This window comes from Erythrolamprus reginae, chromosome 1 (genome assembly GCF_031021105.1).
Source record: "Erythrolamprus reginae isolate rEryReg1 chromosome 1, rEryReg1.hap1, whole genome shotgun sequence".
NCBI lineage: Eukaryota > Metazoa > Chordata > Lepidosauria > Squamata > Dipsadidae > Erythrolamprus > Erythrolamprus reginae.
In genome coordinates this window covers 240,499,542-240,521,352 of record NC_091950.1, presented here as the reverse complement: position 1 = coordinate 240,521,352, position 21,811 = coordinate 240,499,542, and the positions used below count along the sequence as shown (strand labels likewise).

The window sequence follows — 21,811 nt, the reverse complement described above, 5'->3', positions numbered from 1 at the left end:
TACTGCTTTTGTTTTACTTCTTACGTTTCAACCAGATTTAATTTATTCTAAAAGTCATTTTGAAAAATACGACTATCATTCATTGAAATGCTTATGTAGATACAGTCATACCTCGTCTTACGAACCTAATTGGTTCCAGGGGGAGGTTCGTAAGACGAAAGGTTCGTAAGACGAAACATTGTTTACCATAGGAAACAATGTAAAGTCAATTAATCCATGCAACCAAAAAAAAAACCCCTGCAAAAAAACACTGCCGTCCGGCTGTCACCTTTTAAAACAGCCTGGGGGCTTCCCAGCAGCCTCCCGAACCCCGAACTCGGAAGTTCGGCAAAAGTTTGGGGTTCGGGAGGCTGCTGGGAAGCCCCCCAGCCTGGCTGTCACCTTTTAAAACAGCCGGGTGGCTTCCCAGCAGCCTCCCGAAGCCTAACGCCAAACCCGAACTTCCGCGTTCGGCATTTGGAGTTTGGCATTCATAACACAAAAAAAGTTCGTAAGAAGAGGCAATTTTTTTCCGAACCCCGGGTTCGTATCTCGAGCTGTTCGTAAGACGATGGGTTCATATCTTGAGGTACCACTGTATATAGTTTTATGTGTTTTTAAAAAAATCTTGGTTCCTTTTCTTTCCCCCCTTTTTAATTTTTTTCCTTTTTGTTTTTGTTTTGGCATTTAATCAATAAAAGCAAGAATAGTTAGTTATGTAAAAAGCTATCTGTAGAAAGCCATACCTGTGTACAGTGCAGGAATATTGAGCTTGGAAATATTTTGAATTTGAAGATGCAGATTCTTCTTTAGTTTATAAGTGGAACACATCATATTTCATTTGAAATGGCAGTCATTGCTCAACTTAACAGAACGCTTTTACTCTTTGTAAATCAGGATTTCCTTCCAACATCATTTTTACAATTGTTTTTAACAGGAATGTGTATATATTATGTCTGCATCTACTGATAACAGTCCTAGGCAGCTTGCAACAGATTGACAAAGATTTCTGACTTTCAGTTAAACAACAGTAAAAAGCAGATGACCTGATCTAAAAACACACACAGGCATGCATGGGCAGAGGGTGGGGGGGCTTTACTATTCCTACTTTTTATTAATTTATACAAAGTGAAACAAAAACAATGAAAAACACTCAGCCCTACAGGCGGCATGAAACAATGGAACCATAATCAAATCAAACCAAATGTGGGGACTCACAATCACCACAAATCCAGACCGTAGATCCATGCTGAGTTTTAAGTGCTTTTCAGGATTCTGGGAGGGAGGGTGCTGCCCAAATCTTGTTTCAGAGGTCAGGAGTTATGACATTAAAGTTGTGGGGTTCTCTAGGTATCTCAGATGCTGAGGAATTCTGGGAATTGATGTCACACATCTTAAAGATGCCAAGTTTCATTAAAGATAGCATCAGTCAAGCAACATTCATTATTTTCTTTTCAATTTTCTTTTATTTTTTTAATTAACATACAAACTCACAAAAGAACAACCAAGAGCAAAAAACAAACTAAAGAGGCAAAAAGCAAAAATAAGTGCAGTTAAAAAAAGAAAATACACATGTTATTTTTCCTAGTTGAATATTGGTAAATATATTACAACATTATTAGATCCCCCCTCCCCCCGTGAAACAGGACTACAGTATACAGTGATACCTTGTCTTACAAACTTAATTGGTTCCGGGATGAGGTTCTTAAGGTGAAAAGTTTGTAAATCAATGGAAAAGCGATTAATGCGTACAACCCCCAAATTCACCCCTTTTGCCAGCCGAAGCGCCCGTTTTTGCACTGCTGGGATTCCCCTGAGGTTCCCCTCCATAGGAAACCCCACCTCCAGACTTGTGTGTTTTTGCGATGCTGCAGGGGAATCCCAGCATCGCAAAAACAGGTGCTTTGCTGGCTATGGAAGTCCAGAAGTGGGGTTTCCCATGGAGGGGAGCCTCAGGGGAATCCCAGCAGCGCAAAAATGGGTGCTTCTCTGGCAATGGGAGTCCGGGGGTGGGGCATCCCAGTGGCGGCGGTGGGTTTGTAAGGTGAAAATAGTTTGTAAGAAGAGGCAAAAAAAATTAAACCCCGGGTTTGTATCTCGAAAAGTTTGTATGATGAGGCGTTTGTAAGATGAGGTATCACTGTATAAGCTTTTGCAACTCTATTTACCCAAAATCATCTATCTACTGTAGAAAAAAAAAGTGTTAACAGGTGATCCTAAAAAATAGAAACTAACTTTAAAACTCTGTTAATAATCCATTACTGTGTTTTACTTGCAAAAAGTCTGCAACAGCTTCAATTTCAACCTTAACTAGTACAGTGGTACCTCGAGATACGAGTTTAATTCGTTCCGGACCTGGGCTCTTAAGTCGAGCAGCTCTTATCTCGAACGACTTTTCCCCATAGGAATTAATGTAAATAATTTTAATTGGTTCCAGCCCTCAAAAAACTCACAAAGTTAGTCTAAATTATGCAGAAAGACATGTTTTTAATGAAGAAATGTACATGTACATATAAATGAATAATGAAGTTTCTTTCACTTAACTTGTAAACTTTCTTAAACTTTTAAATTTACATATGTTCAACTTCTCTGCCACCCAATCCTGTAGGACAGAGGTCCCCAACCCTTTTTGCACCAGGGACCGGCTTTAAGCGATCAAGAGAGGAATGGGTGAATGAATGGACGGAGGGTGGGAAGGAAGGAAGGAAAGAGGGAAGGGACAGGAACAGAGGAAGGAAGCAAGGAAACTTATGAAAGGGGAGAGTAAGAGAGGAATGAGTGAAGGGAGGGAGGGAGGGAAGAAGGTGGGAAGGAGAAAGAAAAGAAGAAATAGAGGAAGGGAAGGTAAAAGAGAGAAAGAAAAAGAGCAAGAAAGAAAGAAAGAAAGAAAGAAAGAAAGGGGGAAGGGACAGGAACAGAGGAAGGAAGCAAGGAAACTTATGAAAGGGAAGAGTAAGAGAGGAATGAGTGAAGGGAGGGAGGGAGGGAAGAAGGTGGGAAGGAGAAAGAAAAGAAGAAATAGAGGAAGGGAAGGTAAAAGAGAGAAAGAAAAAGAGCAAGAAAGAAAGCTGCAAGCACCCCCCCGAGCCCCCCAGGCTGGCTGCAACCTTTTAAAACACGCGCGCCGCTTCGCAGCTGTCTCCTGAAGCCGAACGCGGAAGTTAGCGTTTGGCTTCAGGAGACAGCTCCTTGGCGCTTGTATCTCGAATTTGGGCTTGTAAGTAGAACAAAAATATCTCTCCCCTCCCAGCTCTTATCTCGAGTTGCTCTTAAGTAGAGCAGCTCTTATGTCGGGGTTCCACTGTACTGCCATTGTTTCTTGTCCATCCAGGGTCAATTATCCTTGACTGATTCTTAATAATAAAGTTTTTCCTTAAAATTATAACTGAGATCTTTACACATAATCGCATTTCATTCCCCAGAGCAGGGCTGTCAAACTATGTTAGTGAAGGGGAGAAAAGTCACAATGCCTCACATGATAACAATGTGAGGACGCGCATTTGACACCCACGCCCCAGAGTCTTAGATCTCTGTAGTTGGTTTCTCTACAACATTTGTTGTTCAAAACGTCCATAAATTGTCTTAGGCAAGTCCATTTCATCACTTCATTCTGTCATCTCTAAATTTGTTGGATTCATAGGTCTTTCAGCTATCTCCGCCAAATCTGTAATTTCCCAGCAAAATTCCTTCTCCTCCAACTCCGGTCAAGCAACATTAATTATAAGTACTCTGGGTCTGCTCTTTGTACTAATCTCTTATGAATAGATTGGAGTTTCTAATATGAAGCAAAACAGATCTATAGAACTAATGGATCTGCTATCTGCCTATGCTTTTGAGAGAGCAGAACTCAGGAGAGAATGTCACTAAATGATCATTTTTGCCATAAAACAGGACCAAAACTGTTACTGGGTCTATTTCACTAAATTGTTAATCATCAAAGAAATAATCTCAGTTTAGCAATAACCAAAATGATTTCAATTTTCTACATATCAAATTAGCTTAGTGCTGTTTTATATGTCTAGTCCTGTAATAGCATGTATTTTTAGATGGTACAGTGATACCTTTTCTTACAAACTTAGTTGGTTTTGGGACGAGGTTCTTAAGGTGAAAAGTTTGTAAGACGAAACAATGTTTCCCATAGGAATCAATGGAGAAGCAATTAATGTGTGCAAGCCCAAAATTCACCCCTTTTGCCAGCCGAAGTGCCCGTTTTTGTGCTGCTGGGATTCCCCTGAGGCTCCCCTCCATGGGAAACCCCACCTCTGGACTTCTGTGTTTTTGTGATGCTACAAGGGAATCCCAGCAGGGGAATCCTGCATCACAAAAACGAGTGCTTCGCTGGCAACGGAAGTCCGGAGGTGGGGTTTCCCATGGAGGGGAGCCTCAGGGGAATCCTAGCAGCACAAAAACGGGTGCTTCGCTGGCAACGGAAGTCTGAGGCGGGGCATCCTGTCGGCGATGGGGGGTTTGTAAGGTGAAAATAGTTTGTAAGAAGAGACAAAAAAATCTTAAACCCCGGGTTTGTATCTCGAAAAGTTTGTATGACAAGGTGTTTGTAAGATGAGGTATCCCTGTATTTAATTCGTGGCTTTGTCCATGTTTACTGAGATACTGGGAGGTGAGTCAGGGATTGGCCATGTTCTATTTTGTTATGGATTCTTGTGTATACTCTTGTCTATACTCTAGTCCTCTTTCCCTATCTCATTCTGCTTCAGAGAATTTTCTTGGTCACTATTGGAAGAAGATTCTGAATACTGTATCTTCATCTATCTTGGGCAAATCTAAAGGATGTTAAAAGAAGGCTCCATTATTGTGCTGGCTTTTGCAGCAATTTTCTTCATATTTAGAGGCAGGGATGACTTCTATGGGTTCGCCCAAGTTCAGGAGAACCCATAGCTAACATTATGGCCAGTTCGGAGGATCTCCAAATCCCCCCTGGCTGTCCCACCCCACCCTGTCCCTCCCAAGAGTCTCCACGGGGCCTATTTTGGAGGTGAGGTAAACATAGGGCTGCACGAAAGCTCGGGGAGAGGGAAAATGGCCCTCCAAAAGTTCCAGAAGGCAGGAAATAGGCCCATTTCCAGCCTCCAGAGAGCCTCTGGAGCCCAGGGAGGCAGTTTTTACCCTCCCAGAGGCTTAAGGAAAACCTCTGGAGCCTGGGGAAGGTTAAAACACTCCCTCCCCCACTGTAGTGCAGGAAACCGACTATGCCATGCCCACCATGGGCATACCCACATCCACCCAGCAACCGGGCTGAGAACCCATAGCTGAAATGTTTGGAGGTCTAGGTAGTGAATGTCTAGTAAGAAACCTTTTCTAGCTTTGACTTGTGATGAAAGGCAAAGACATCAAGGAGTGGAAAGAAAGGAAGAGGTTTTAAGGCAACACAAGGGATTTCAATGAGGCAAATTGCATTTTTTTTCTTTTCTCCACAAAGAGAACTGTACCACCCCCTTTCCATAAAGCACACCAAAAGGCAAATATAAACTTCTTAACACAAGCCAAGAGAGATTTTTTTTCCCCTTCTCAGAAAATGCAGTGTTTCAAAACCACTATCATAATGGTTTTGATTTTGTTTCAGGAGGCATAAATATTCAGAGATAACCAAGTCACATCAGAATTTATGAAAGCTCATAATCCTCGAGTATCTGATTTATGATGTAACAGAAAGTGGCTTAATGGGTCTGGGGGTAAGGAAGGGGAAAGAGAACTTCTTTGTCTCTCTATAATAAAATAGCTCAAACCTACATCTGATATTTAAATTCAATCTAAATCTAAAAGGCTGGTCCCCATCTCTTACACTTCTAGTCTTATGCAATGAACGAACACATGAAAGGTTGACAGGTTGACCTGATTCCTGACAAATGCCAAAGCTATATATCCCATCATGATATGAAGAAAATACTTCCCTACTCTGCATTCTTAGGCCAAAGTAGGAAATAGTCTATCTCATGGGTGTTCGAACTCGCAAAAACATGTTGTCATCATGTGACATATCACAACTTCCCCCCCTTCGCTGAAACAGGGATGGGCATGGGCAGCACAAGGTACATCTGGCTCGCGGGCCAAGAGTTAGACACCTATGGTCTATCTTTTCTTATTTGATCATAAGCTTGGAGAACTAAGAGTGAATGGTACATGGCAAATATGGAAAAGCCTAAGGCAGTGATGGCGAACCTATGGCATGGGTGCCACAGGTGGCACGTGGAGCCATATCTGCTGGCACATGAACATTGCCCTAGCTCAGCTCCAATGTGTATGTGTATGTTAGCCAGCTGATTTTTGGCTCGCACAGAGGCTCTGGGGGAGCTGTTTTTGGCTTCCAGAGAGCCTCTGTGGGGATGGGGGAGGGTGTTTTTACCCTCCCCCAGCTCAAGAGAAGCCTTTGGAGCCTGGGGAGGGTGAAACACGAACTTACTAGGCCCACCAGAAGTTGGGAAAGGGGCTGTTTCTGGCCTTGAATTGTGGATGTGGGCACTCGGACATGCGCAATAGCACACACGCACACTCTTTTGGCATCTGAGGAAAAAAGGGTTTGCCATCACTGGACTAAGGCAATGCAACTGCAAAGCTTAGCTTCACACTGGGACCTCCATTTACCATCTTTTAGAACGTGTGACATTATTCCTTAATGACAACTATAGGGTAGAACTAGGCTGGGCTTCACTGTTCCATCACATGGACAGACACTGTGAATTCTATTTTGATATTCCCAAGTGTTAAGGAAGGGGTTCTCCCATTGTTTGCTGCCTTCTTTTATTCACCTGCCAAAGGCAAAGTAGCAAGTTTTCCTTACCTCTCTCTCTCTCTCCTCCTTGGCACATCCAGATTATAGGCTGAGAATACACAGAGCCCCAGGATTTTATAGAACATAGTGAACAAAATAATGTTTGATTTGCATCATGTAGAGAGACCAGAGAAGACAGCTTTTCTTGGCATGCTGCTAAGAGTTTCTTCGGGTAAACCAAGGGTGGTCATTCTGAGGCAGTCAGGGATACAGGCAGCTGCCAAACCCCTCTTCTGTGCCCCTTAGATTGTCCCTGTGACCTCAGTTGCTGAAAATCAGCAATGTAGTTTCCCACCAATTTGTGGCAGGAAGCAGATTGCATCAACAACTTAAGTAGCTCGTCTTAGTCCAACCTCCTCTCTCTTATCAGTCCACCTACTGCAGATGCTGATTTCTACACAAATGATGAAATCCCAATGCTTAACTTGCAAAATTTTGCCCATCCAATATAGGAATTTTAAAGATCATCCTTATTTACCTAAAATCACATGTGTGCTGCTACTCTTCCATTCTTACTGAAGTTTTAAATTTTTCACACATTTAACTGTGCAGAGACATCACACACACACACACACATGCACGCACACACAGGGAAAGGGAAAGGGAAAGAGAAAGAGAAAGAGAAAGGGAAAGGGAAAAGGAAAGGGAAAGAGAAAGGGAAAGGGAAAGAGAAAGAGAAAGGGAAAGGGAAAGGGAAAAGGAAAGGGAAAGGGAAAGGGAAAGGGAAAGGGAAAGGGAAAGAGAAAGAGAAAGAGAAATAGGCTGCTGCCGGTTCGGACCGGTTCGCCTGTACCGGTAGTTCCAACCACTGGATTCCCTCCCCCCTCCCCAATTCTATATATCTCACTCTCTGACTCATTCGCTCCACCGACGCAACCCAGCTGATTTCCATGCCTCGCCTGCTCTACTCACCACGGCTACCCAAGAAGGTGTGCTAGAAACAGCACACATGAAATCCCTGTGTGTTTGCAGCCGTGCAAAAGCCATGATTTTTGGTTCTGCATTAGACAAACCTTAAATTATGTTAAATTGTTAAATTATGTGAACCCCACCTCTGCATGCTCTCTCTCTCTTTCTCTCTCTCTCTCTCTCACACACACACACAGTGCAAGCAGGGGTGAAATGCTAACAGTTAAAACCAGTTTTGGCATACTGGTAGGCTGGTGGTTTGGAGAACCGGTATTGACGGCAGCACAAGGCTCCGCCCACCCTCCCAGATGTCCACATTTCCATTTTTTAAACCCTCTGTGCATGCGCAAATTGTGTGGCTTCTGAACCAGAAGGGAAGGGAAGTCAATTTTACCTCTGAATGAAAGTATGTATGTATGTATATAAAATGGAAAAAAATCCCTATTCCTTGACATAATTTCATTATTCCTGGACCTGTTTTTTTTAATTGTCTCCCAATGAGGCTGAAATTAGATATATTTGTGTATCCCCCTTGTGTGTGAAATCAAATATGCAGTTGTGATGATTTAATCTTATTTTAGTTATAGGCAGGGGTGGCCAGCAGGCAGGGCGGGGTGGAATGCAGTTCCACCGGCAGAAATGAAGATGCGTGAGTATCTCCAGCTAATCGGCAGCTGTCACTTACTGGATTACTGGTCTCGGCTCGGGTCTCCTTTTTTCCCCTGCTGCTGCCGGTGCATCTGTGCTTCTTGCTTTTTTCCTCTTTCCTCCTTCCTGGCCTCAGACGAGCTTCCCTCTCTCCTGCCTGGCTCCCCTCCAGCCTCACGTGGCCACCTCCCACCTAAGGTGCAAGCAGAAGGTGTGGGTGGAAGTGGTGCTGGTAGCATTTATGCTTCTGGCAGCACCCGTTTGCCTAACTGCACAGCCTGAGGTGGGGGGGGCAACACAGGAAGGAGAGCATGGGAAACCCGAAGCAAATTGTCACCCCAGCGAGCGACACTGGTAAGGTTGTAAGTTGAGGACTTAACAGTTCACTTGAATGATGATGGTCATTCAAGCCACTCCCACCTGATCACATGGCTGGCAAGTCACTGCTACCCAGTCACATGACCATTAAGCCACATTCACAGTGTGGCAGTAAAAATTTTGGCTGCCCGTTACTGGTTATAAGCCGTAATGGGCCGGAGCCGGTATGACTGAGATTGCTGATTAGTTAGGTAAAATGGCAATGCGTGTGCAGCTGCGTGCCCCCAACACACCTCCACCCCCTGCAAGATTGGCTGTTGCGCATGCCAAACAAGTGAAATCTCATGCAAAGACGCTTGCATGTTGAGATTTTGGCAATTTGGGGGCTTTTTTTTTTTGCTTCTGTGCATGTGCGGAAGCAAAGAAATAGGTGAAAATTGCCCAAATCTCACACATGCAAGCATTCTTGTGTGATATTTCACATCTGTGTGTATGCATGCACAGAAGCCGAATCTTGCACTGGGAGCGCACACCCATACCAGATGTGCCCGCCGCCGGGAGCATATTGATAGCACTGGCGGTGGGCAGCCCCTCAGTGATTATAGGGATTGTTGTTGTTGGTATTGTTATTGTTATTGTTAATACTGACATTTGTTATGGCTCTGAGTCTCTGCTTTGATTGCAGGTAGTTCTCTACCTAGGATTACAATTGAGGGTCAGAATTTCTGCTATTAAGCAAGGTGGTTATTAAGCGAGTGCTGCCCAATTTATTTTTATCACATTTGTTAAGCGAATCACCACTATTGTTAACTAAATCACATCGTGAATTCAATTTCCCCCACTGGCTTCGCTTGTTGGAGGTTGTCTGGGAAGGCTAAAGCAAATGGCGATTGCATGACCCAAGATGCTGCAACCGTCCCAAAAACATGACAGCTGTCAAACACCCAAATGTTAACCATGTGACTCTAAGGATGCTGCAACCATGGTAAATGTGAAGACTGGTTGTTAGTTGCTTTTTTCAGCGTCATTGTAACTTTGGATGGTTGCCAAATGAATGGAAATCTGGGACCACCTGATTGAAAACCTAGTAACAAAACATAACCTTGTTCTGTCTGGGTGCCCCCAGACTTCAACACCAACTGAAAAAAGCAGCCAGACACGCTGGTAAAAGCAAAGGCACTTTATAGTTGGAAAAACAAACACAGAGAAAAACCTGTTCTTCCCAACAGACAGGCTATGAGGCTTCACAGCAGAGTCATGACGGCCAGACAATACAGCAGACTTCTTGCTGGCACACACACCACTGTAGAGAATAAGACCCACGTCTTTCCCCCCAAGGTTTCAGCCTTCAGGGCCACAAGCCAGAGTCAGAAACATCAAAGATCACAGCCAGGTCCCAGGACTCCCAAAGATAATACTCCACAATACAGGAAGGGTGGGTCTGCCTTTTCAGCCTTTCTGGGGAGAACCACACCCAAACCCAGCTGTTGCCTATTTAGGGCTGGAAATACCTGGCTAATTGTCCCCTTCGTTGTGCTGCTCTTCTCTGCCTGAGATCGATGATGGCTTGTGCATTTTCATCCAAGGACTCCAGGCTGTTCTCCCTCTCCCTTGGCCTGATATTCCTCCTCCCCGTCTGCCTGGGCCTCCTCCTCCTCCTCCTGTTCCTCATCCTCCCCCTCTGAGCATGGAGCCGGCAGAGGTTCAGCCGTTCCCTGAGGAGCCTCAGACGGAATCACAACAAACCTGGAATAAAAAAAGCAACCCTTACAATTGGTAAAACACCCACAGGGGTTCCAGTAACCTCAGTCCTGCGAATAGAGCCAGAGAATTAAGGGCTTTCTGGAACCCTAGAGATGTGGGCAGCATTCTGTTCTGAGGGAATTTTATTCATGGCCTGAGGACTGTGGTAATCTCTAAAGCGCTTTTTTCAAAGGGCAACTGGACTTTCTGTTTTTGAAGACATGTCTTCAGCTCTGGCTGGATGGTGGGCAATGGAAGGAAACATATACCATGTTTCCCTGAAAATAAGACCCTGTCTTATTTATTTTTTTAATCCTGAAATAAACATTTAGCCTTATTGACATGCATTCAAAAGCCCAATTGGGCTTATTATGTCTTATTTTGGGGAAAACAGGGTATTTGAAGAAGGTATTCTTGGATGAGAAATGAAACATCTTCAAAGACAAACCCAGAACATCCAGTTGCCTCTTGGAAAAAAGCACCATTGGGAGAACCATGGCCTGGATGACTGAGAATCTCCATAGACATGATGGTGGTAAGTTTCAGGTCTGATTCAATAGGAAATTATGATAGTGTATGCCATGCCCAACCTTCCCAGTTCTGTCCTTTCACAGTAACAACGCTGGAGAGTGGTATGGCCTTACAGTTTTAAGGTGGGAAGAGTTAAACAACATGATTGCTGGATTTCCCTGGTTTTATATGATTGGTAGAAACATTCCGAATATACGATCCCAATGAACAAAGGTAGCAGACATAGAGATATTGTGGTGCTTATCAGGTCTGATGGCATAAGCCACTATGTAGAGAAAGCCCCATTCTTTTGAATGGGTCAGCTCATGGAGGATTGCAGCTTTCTTAATAAATTGCTGAAGACATCGCTAGGAAAAAAATATCTTGTCGTTGCTATTAAATTTGGGAACAAGAGCACTGTCTCATGGTTGCGAGTTTTAAAGTCAACATAAACTGTGGCCGAAATATTCTAACCATCAGTTCCTCAAAGCTAGCTGCAGTTAAACCAAAATATAGTTTTATTTGGCTAACCCCAATGTAGGATGTGGTCACCAGCCTCTGGAGCCACACAATCAGAATTCAATGAGACACCACCAGAGTTAAGTTGTTGTTTTAAGCACGAAAGCCATAACTGTATTATTCTCATAATTTCATTATGTTCAGCAAACAAATATCACCATAGCAACTGATTCATTGCTTTCCAGCTTTTCTTTCTAGGCTAAATTCACATAGTTCTGGGTAGTGCTTAAGATAAATTGAAAATGGCTGATTTTATTTTAATCAGCAGAAGTTTTCGCTGTGTTGCTCCTATGAACTGCTTCTTGCCTTCAAATACAGCAATTGAAACAGTGTAAGGATTTCATAACACCCTTTCTTTCATCAATTGGTCATTTTAAATTAGCTTTCTTTAGGGCTCTTAGTTGTCCAGTTTTTTCCCCACACATAGCTAGACAGAGCCTCTCCTCTAAATGTTCTGCCCTGTTAAAGCTTGAAATGTCTCAAAATATATAGAATTCTGTTGTATCATAACTCAAAGACCCATTAGGAGTGAGGAGACACTGGATCAGAGAAACTGCTGCCACCAAGATTTGATGTCATGCTGGCAGTAATGGGCAGCCAAAATGTTTACTGCCACACTGTGGGTGTGGCTTATTTTGTGGGTGTGGCTTAATGTTCATGTGACTGGGTAGGAGTGGCTTGCTGGCCATGTAATCAGATGGGAGTGGCTTGAATGATCATTGTTCAAGTGAACTATTAAGTCCGCGACTTTCAACCTTACCAGTGTCGCTCACTGAGGTGACCATTTGCTTTGCATTTCCCGCGCTCTCCTTCCTGGGTTGCCCCTATCCACCTCAGGCTGGGTAGCTAGGCAAATGGGTGTTGCCAGAAAGATAAATGCTGCAGGCGCCTCTTCCAATCATGCCTTCTGCTTGCACCTCAGGTGGAGGTGGCCATGGGAGGCTGGAGAGGAGCTGGACAGGAGAAAGGGAAGCTCGTTCAAGGCCAGGAAGGAGGAAAGAGGAAAAAAGCAAGAAGCGCAGATGCAGCAGCAGGGGGGAAAAGGAGAGCCAAGCCAAGACCAGTAATCCAGGAAGTGACGGCCACCGATCAGCTGAAGCTGCGCACACATCTTCATTTCCACCGGTGGAACTGCGTTCCACCCCATCCTGCCTGCTGCCCTCCCCTGCATGCTGGAGTATGCAGTGGGAGAAGATGGGTTGCCAAAAGTTGGCCTATCTGCTGTCCAAGGACCCAGCCTACAAAAGTTGAATCAAGAAGTTCTCTTTCCCCTTACTACCCCTCATTTGTTACCCTCAGACCTCCCCCAGCCCTGATATAGTGAGGACTGCTAGAAAGAAAACCAGGAGAAATCACAGCCCCAAAGGCAGACGAACAGCAGCCCAAACGTATGATTATTGGTAGGACCTGCTTCTCTTATTCTTTTTTACACTACACAGAACAAAAAATATAAATTAATAAAAAGAAATGGTGATAGCTGTTGCTGGTTTTTATGTCTGTGGATCTAATTAGGGAGTTATAACCCATCCCCAGTGAAGAAAACAACCAATATAGTTCTTCTGCCTTGATGTTGCTAAATTCAATAGTTACATTAGGAAACACTATTTTGGTGGACTCTTTCATTATTTGAACATATGTCTTGGCTTGGCTTAGGGAAGAGCGCTCTGACTGTGGTCAACTTGGCTTCTACCCATTATTCATGCCTTGAATCTATCCCATTCCTTTAGGACATGAGAGACAAACAGACTGCCTGCGGGGAAGGGACAAACCAACATTTGTTTTCTTTAGTTCTGATTTTATTTACAGTACAGTGCAGAAGACGGGTGCAGGGGGTGGGGAGAGAAGTAAATACATTTTACACACCACACAATGCACAGTATTTTGGATTCAGCAACTCTCTCTCTCCCTCCCTCCCTCTCTGTTCTGAGAAAGTTCCAGAAATCCTTCTTAAATGAAATAAGGATGCAATTGAGTTATATCCATGCTCTATGACTGTCATCATACAATGGCTTCAGCATTAAAAATTGGGGGGGGGGGGAGAGAAACTTCATAAAACCATGTGCAAAATCTTGTTATCATCCTCATCCTCATTTAATCTGGGAGGGCTTCAGGAAGTTTAGAGAAATACCCAATACCCAGAGACTGTTGGTACAATGTAAGAATAAAGATTCCCCTCCCCGCCATCAGATAATTTATTAAGAGTGATCCTTGGTAAATTAACTGTACATCAGGGGAATCATTATTGGCAAACAAAACAGGGCAGATCTCTTTGGGTGGCATTTTTTTAATTGAAAAATCGTTCCTCTTTTAAGAACTGCCTGGTTCCATCAATTTCCGCAAAGATTTTTGTTCTGTTTTGTTTCAGAATCCAAAGGTGGGGGAGACCACATTTTATCTCATCCTGATGGGGGTTTAGATGGCAAAATCATTCGAGAAAACTTTGTATGATAAGAGTTATAAAAATGGTGGCTTTTTATCAGGATACTTTGAGTTTCATTATGGAAGAGCAAATCAATAGGCAATAGGATTTGGAATGTGTTGTCCTAGGTCAGATACCAAGAACAGAAAACACCTGCCAAATTGAAAAGATCACTGAGGAAAAAAGTTTCAAAACGGCCCAAAATCAAAAACGATAAAAATGAATCGAGGATATTGTATGGTCAGAGTATAAGATTTGTTCCCTTGATAAAGTGGCATTGGCTTTCAAAGAAATATGTCATATTTGAAAACCTGAAAAATTGAAGTAAACAAATGTTTCAAGTAACCATAGAGAGAATTCAGCTGAGGAACAGAGGCTAAATTTTGGTCTTTTCCAAAACACTGGCTAGATAATAATAATTTATTAGATTTGTATGCCGCCCCTCTCCGAAGACTCGGGATGGCTCACAACACAATACACAATATACAAATCCAATATTAAAAACAGATAAAAAACCTTATCATAAAAAAGTTCATCACACAACCCAAACAAAACCATACATAACTCGTATTAGCTAAGGGGCATATCAACTTCCCCAAGCTCTCACAAGCATGGAAACAGATGGCATTCTTTGCATCAATGGCCAAGATCTTTACAGATTTGGAGGGGGGGAGTTTATTCCTCATTCAAGCTTTTAGGCGATGCTCGCGTCGACCCACTGAGACTTCATTCTTCAGCTTTTTATCACTAACCTCTGGGGAATACTTTTCATTTTCCCTGGAAGAGGAAGTCTCCACATGTCACAAAGAAGGAAGAAAGAATGAACACAAGATAGAGTCGGCTACCTCCACTTAATGACCAGCACTATATTCACAACCTCATTTGGTTTTGTTCCCACTGTGTGCTTGAATGCTGCCGATGAGAAGGAATTAATTTTATTGAGGGCAACTCAATGAATTAAATGGGGGGGAAAGGAGCCTTGCTCAGTTGGGTGGAAACATCTTGGCAGACGGCACAGCAGCCGGTTGGATTCAAAACTCTTTATATCTCTGGCAGCGTGAGAGGCCAGGAGGGGTCCGATTCCAGATAAGCTGTAGGGCAACGTATTCCAAGGCTCTTCGAAACAACAGAGGCACGCAGCGATCTCGTCTTTTGATTCTTGACCAGGCCGTTCTTTTCTTATGCCAAGATGCTCTAAAGCCGACATCCTCTCCCCGCACTTTGGTTCAACAAAACACCCAATAAAAAACTAATTGTCCCATGGTGAATTGGAGAAGAAGAAAAGGTGTTCGGCATAATGTTATGGTCGTGGAAAGCCTTTTTGCATTGTAACCATCTGGTGCGCCGCGGTCGCCATGAATGGAATAATAGAGTCCCCAATAAGTCCTTTTGGCGCCTACAAAGCAGTTTTCTCACCCGCACTGGTATCCTTCACAGCAGAAGTGCCCCCGTCATTTCACAATGCATCTGCACCTTCCTTTGATGGAGTGCAGAGCTACCAATAAGTTACTATATACTTAATTAAGCCCACATAATTCTCTTCAAATGAGCAGAAAAGAGGGCGAGCTGGCCAATAGAGGCAGAGAAAAGGCTTGCAAATGAGGCTTGAGGGGGCCAGCAGTGATTGAGATGGATAGCCATCCCATGCCACCATAGCTTCCTGCCACACAGAGGGAAATGCTGCAAAAGAATTAGACAGCTCAACAGCTGTTTATAATCCTACACAAGAGGTGGGGGGGGGGCAGCCTTCTCCTTGAAGGGATTGCAGTCCTTTTGTGGCCTAATCTTGCTTTTCAGAAAGTGTTACAATCCATTTGCTTAGATTTCTATAAGGTGCTCTGTTTTCAAGGCCTCATTAAAAGTCCTTTAAGAAACTGGAGGATTGACTCTATGGTCTTTGTTTGCATTCTGAAGCAGGTTCAAGAGGCTTCAAATGTGTGTGAGGAGATTTTAATAGCAGACCTACAGTTGTAGGGGTGTGGGGGGGAAGGAACATTTAATTTATGTTGTAATCAAGCAATAGATACACATGGAAAATCTAGAAGAAGAATATAAACTGTGACTTTAGCAGCATCTCATGGTTTACATGGCCTATTAAAAACACTGAGAAACCATCATTTCAAAATCCTTTAAAAGAAAAACTTTAAATACAGAAAGACTATCTTCTCCTTCTTTTTTCAAGTTCTCCAATGTGGAATCCATCCAAGCAGCTGCTGCTTCATCAATGAGATTTATCACTTGGTGATATATCCCACTAAAAAAAATATGCACACACTAAATGAATTTTGGCAATATTCAACCTGAATTCAACCACAGAAATTAACGGTTTAATTGTTGCTGAAAGAATGAGTCTACACAGTAAGCAACTTTTGATAGTTTAGATGGAACATAACAGAGATTCTCACCAAAGATTAGAAAGTAGCATTTTTAAAAATGTCCCCGGTTTACCAAAAATTAAATGGATTTTAGCTAATCATGGCTAAGAGCCATCTCACTGCTTTTAATGGGACTCTATGAATACATATCACAAATATTTACCTGGCAGTGATATGGAACTATGAAAATTATACATATTACTTAATAAAGCCCAAAAAAATGTATATTAGAGATCAATCCAACATAAAGTCAAAAAACAAATAGCATAATAAGAGTGTTTTTATATGTGTTTTGAAGTATAAAGGTTTGCAATAGGTGATATCTCTTGTCTATAACACATAAATTAGGATTGGGCTCCCACTCTCTATCTTCTATTATACAATGTAAACAATACAAGCTCTCTCTTTCCCATCCCTCACCCCATTTCTTCCACTTACAAACATATTATTTCACATTAACTTTCATACATACACAAAGCCCTCAATTCTCAGCATGTAGAGATGGTAAATTTTAAATCTCTTCTCCCAATGTGGGGAAATTCCATCACATCCAATCCCATCAATAATTGCCAGTTGATTGTCAAGCACCAGGGAAATCAGAAGATCTAGGCAGTTCAAATGGGTATAAAGATGTATTGCATGCTTAAGCTCTCTGCAGGAATTGGAATTACTAACTGTCCAAGCAAATTGGTGGTTGATAAGTGTTAATGGAATTCAAGGTAGGTGGAGTGAATCAATTCATGACTGATGATGCATTTGACCCCTCCCTCGGGCTCAGATTGGTCATCTACATCGATGAGCATATAGAAACAATGGAGTAATACGATGATCAACACATTTCTAATTGATTCTTAGCACTAACAATTTGGGAAGTATGTGGCATACCATGGTTCTTTCCATCACATTGTCCAGCAAATTGAGATTGGAAGCAGAACAGCAAGATGTTAGTTGGTTCCCATTCAAACTATCTTCAGTTCTAGCCATTTGATAACAACGGCACAAATCAGTGGTAATAGAGTTGGCTAGAAAGAAGATCTGCAAGCCACACTACAGTTGGCTTGTGTTCTTATTGTCCTGCATTTTGTCAATTGGTACAATATTCATGTGAAGGGGAATGAACATTACAAGATATCAGCAGTGTCTTGTTGTGTCAAAGATGTTCTAGGTAATGTTGCATCCTGGACTGTGTTCTACTTTATCACTGGTAAAGGAAGTGAGTATATCACTTTTATAGAAGAACATTGCCCATTGTGGAATGCTCGAGTCATCAGGATATTTTCCATGTCTGTCTTTTTAATAATTCTGCATGTTAAAATTATGAAACTTAAAACTCTTACGGTACTGCTCTGAGAAACCTGTCTTCTTATAGCACACTTTAACAACAAATAGATCAATTAATTTTAACAGGCAAAATGCAGGTTAGAAGAAAGGACAAACTATTTTCTTCTTCCTTCCTGGACTGGCACTGGTATCTTAGTTCATTGTTGGCAATAGGACAGCTCTTCTTCCTTGAATTTAATTAGTTAGTGGGGAAAATGAGAGACAGGGAAGAACTTAAGTGATGCTTAACATTTGCTTCCTGTAATGATTGGCTAGTATGACCTGTTCTACTTTTCACTATTTTGTTAAGAGAGCCTGGAACTCAACGTCTACCCAATAGGATGAGGTAGAAATTTAGAGGGAAATTTTAATTTGTTTGGGGGTATATTTCTTGAAAATCAACACATTGCAGAAGATCAAATTTATCTTAAAAATCAAAAAATGCAGAAGAAACACATCCTCGTGATACATTCAGTTCAACCAAGGAGAATTGTGAAAAGAGAAGAATGTGGGGTTTGTTTTCTCCCTTTTCAATGTTTATCTTAAAAATAAAAGAATGATATGCTGTTGTTAATATTTTATTTGCCTGAAGAACCAAAGTCCTAAATCTCAGGAGGCCTTGCAGATGTTTTGGGTGAACAAGTGGAAAGAAAAGATTCCAAAAGTGCTCCAGGGGTCACTTCACAGATACAACTTGCCCCTCATTTGTTTATCTAAATGCTGACAAATTGCAGCATTTGGACAACATATCTTTGGTCCTGAACTTCATTTGCATGGTCTGCCCTCTTTCATTGAGCTGATAATGAGGCTAAACATAAAGCCCTCATTCAGTGTCACAAAGGAGTCTGGAAGTATGAATACCAAATGGGAGAATTAGGTGTTTTTATAGGAAAGCATGCCATTGTGTTGTGCCTTGCTTTTTTTTTTTTTTGTAATCTCTCCTTCTGCTATTTTCAAACCTTTCCAGTAAGCTGTTGCTGCCACTTTCTCTTGTGATTTTCCCTTTTTTTGTGTGTGCTTCTATAGCAGTGATGAGGGAGATAAATTTGAGGAAGTGACTAGAAGCCACCCAGGTTTTTATGTCAGTGGAAAAATACCAGACAGGAGGACAGAGAGAAGATAAGAGAAGGGGGAGAAGAGAAGAGAAGAGAAGGAAGGGAGAGAAGAAAAGGGAAGGGAAGGGAAAGGAAGGGAAGGGAAGAGGGAGAAGAGAAGAGAAGGAAGGGAGAGAAGGGAAGGGAAGAGAAGAGGATTAGCACATAACATATGAAAATGCTTTCATAAATTCCTCGTAATCAATAGCCATTCATTTCTGCAAACAGAAGACTCTACTGTCACCTGGGAACTCTTTGACAGAGAGAAAACAAACATTTCTCTGTATCAGAAGCATATCACGTTCCTCCTGATTAGCATGAGTTTCAGGAAAGGTATCTTTTTAAAGGCTGCTCATGTGATGGATCAAATAAACACTTCGTTTATGCTCCTGTAACAGGGGCAGTGCCTTAGAAAGGCTAGGGACTGGCTTGACAGGATTTCCCACATGCCATTCCAATATTATCCTCTGGCTCTGCTCTTTCCCATGTTCCCTGCTTTTCATTTTGCTACAGGAGCATGTGGCATACTGTAATTTTCAATTCCCATTTCAATTTTCATACAAACAAATGATGCCCAGTGGCACACATGCCCATTGATTAAATCATTTCAAAGGGAATAAAATGTGCTTGGGCAGCCACATCATATTTCCTAATTTGAACAATTTAAGCAGTGTGTAGAGAGGCATTGTTAATATGCATTGGATATAAGAAACATTAGACATAGTATTCTGAACATTCATTGCTATTAGATGGATACTGTAGATGATAGTTGATAGATGATACATGACAGATGGATGATAGAGGGATGATAGATAACTAGATAACTGGATGGATGGATTGATGGATGGATGGATGGATCGATTGATCGATCAATTGAAATATGATGGACAGACAGACATCCATACTGAAATTTACATGTTTTATCTACATTTTTTCCTAACTGAACAGGTTTCTTTTTGAAGATAGCTAATTCATTGGATCATTGGATCTCCTATTTTCATTCTTCTGTAATACTATCAAAAATCAAGGTGAAACAGTTGATATTTTGTCCTAAGGGGAAGTGGGTGGGAAAAACAGAATCCATGCTAAATAAAATGTTAAATGAGGTTAAAGTGGCTAAGAACATTTGGTAGGGCTGCAGTTGTTGATAGCAGCAATAGTGGGAATTTTGACTGACATCACTTTTATAGCAATCTTGACTGTTATTTTCTCTCTCTCTCTAAACATCTCTGGATTTTAGATGGAAAAGAAATGGACATCAGGAAAGGGAAAGGGATACTACATGAAGATATTGTTTGCTGCTACCTTTAAGGGGACAAAGGAGCATTTAGTCTTCAGATAAGTGGGATAAGTTGTTAATGAAAATCAATATTTTGATGAAAAACTAAGTCCAATTTTCAATATGCAAAAACTATCCTGGGATTCAAGAGGCTGAAAACACTGCTTAGAAGATTTAAAATGTAAGATTAAGTCATGTTTAGAAGGAAACTTGAAACCACACATTCTTCTGCAAACAGTTCTAAAAGCTGTGTTGACGGGTGACATGTGATATTTTAATTCTTGATATACTGTAATCATAACTAAAATATCTACTTTCATTTTGCAACTACTCTGCACTTACAGCATCCAGACTATTAGTTGCAGAACATATCACACCCTTGATATAATTAAAAGGTAAAAATACTTCAGTTTAGTACTATATTTAGTATTGTATGTTGCTTTAAAAAAATAACAAGGAATTGATCTTTTTTTTCTTTAATGGAATATTAGGTTTGCAGTATTTGCATTTTCCATGTGTAGAACTTTTGCAAAATATATCCTTGAATGATTTAGTTTTTCAGTACAGTGAACCCTCGATCATCGCGAGGGTTCCGTTCCAGGACCCCAAGCGATGATCGATTTTTCGCGAAGTAGCGGTGCGGAAGTAAAAACACCATCCGCGCGTGCGCAGATGGTGTTTTTACTTCCACCGCCGCCCGCCCTTCACCCGCCGTTGCCAGCTCCGCTTCCCAAGCCTGCTAATGAAATCCAACCCACGGCGGCCCTTTCCCTCTCCAGGCTGCGGGCGGGGTCCGGAGAACAATGCCTGGCGCCACGCTCCCGGCTGGGCTTTTTCCCCCCATTTCCCCTCGGGTGGAATTTCAGACCCTCCGCCGGTTGGATTTCATTAGCAGGCTCGATAGCAAGTTCTTCCTCCCTTTAGAAAGCCCCGCAGCCTCCTCCGCCCGACGGGAGGAGGGAAAAGGCCGCCAGCGAGGACCCGCAAAGCCGCCGTCGCCGCCGCAGCGAGGCCGAGCTGCCCGCTCCCACGGCACGGGCTCCCAACACAGCGCCGCTCAGCCCGGCCTCGGCGACGCCTCCGCGGATCCGCCAGCCCAGCCGAGCGACGCCTCTCTGGTCTGGGTGAAGGCAGTGGGCAGTCCCCGCCGCAGCAGTCCCCGCGGGCACCGCGCGCCAAGGGCCGGCCAGGCCGCCGGCCAACAAAGGGGCTCCCTCGCCTCCCTCGTTCGGGCAGGTTTACAAAGGCAGCGCGGCAACTTGGAGCCCGGCGCGCCCCGCAGCCCCCGCCACGCCTCGCCCGCCCCCGCCTGGCCGGCGCTCCGGCTACCCCCGGCTGAGGAAGAACCGAGTAGCCCCCGCCCTCCCCCGCCCGGCTCCCTTCAGCCCCCCGGGGTCAAGCGGGCGGGGGGCGGCCGGGACCTCGCCTGTCTCTGCCGCCCGCATCGCCCCTCCGACGGGCCGGCCTCCCCCGCCCGCCTCTGCTGCAGCCACCGCCGCCTCCCCGACTGGCACAAAAGGGCCCCGCCCGCCCCGCCCCAAAGTTTACCTTGCGGCGGGATTCAAAGTGCTGGGGTGGGGGGTGTCACTTCGCTGCTCGTGTCCTGGCTAAACCGGGCGGCAGGAGACAGGCTTTGAGTTTTTAGCTGCGGGGAGAGAAGTAGGACTTTCCTAACTCCCTCCCCCCGCAGCCAAAACTCAAAGCCTGTCTCTTTTTTTTCTTGCGGCGAGCCCAAGCCGTTCCTCTCTCGACCGCAGCCGAGCTTCCCTCGGCCCCCTTTGGCCCCGTCGCCTCCTCCCCGCCTGCCTTTCCTCGCCAAGCGCACAAAAAAAAAGAGAGAAGGCTTCTACCAGAAGCCGGGGATGGCGGGCAGGGGCATGAAGGATCTCTTGCGGGGGAAAAGCCGCTAGC

The 21,811-nt window shown here is 43.4% G+C and overlaps 1 long non-coding RNA gene across 1 annotated transcript in view; it reads right to left on the bottom strand.

The window, feature by feature from the left end:
* Window positions 1-9,866: 9,866 nt before the first annotated feature.
* Window positions 9,867-21,811, bottom strand: part of LOC139160388 (uncharacterized) — a 41,333-nt gene continuing 29,388 nt past the window's right edge. The window contains exons 2-3 of the long non-coding RNA XR_011557931.1: window positions 12,174-12,366; window positions 9,867-10,387 (exon numbers count right to left, since the gene is read on the bottom strand). This is a non-coding gene — a long non-coding RNA (uncharacterized lncRNA). The remainder of the gene's footprint in view (window positions 10,388-12,173; window positions 12,367-21,811) is intronic.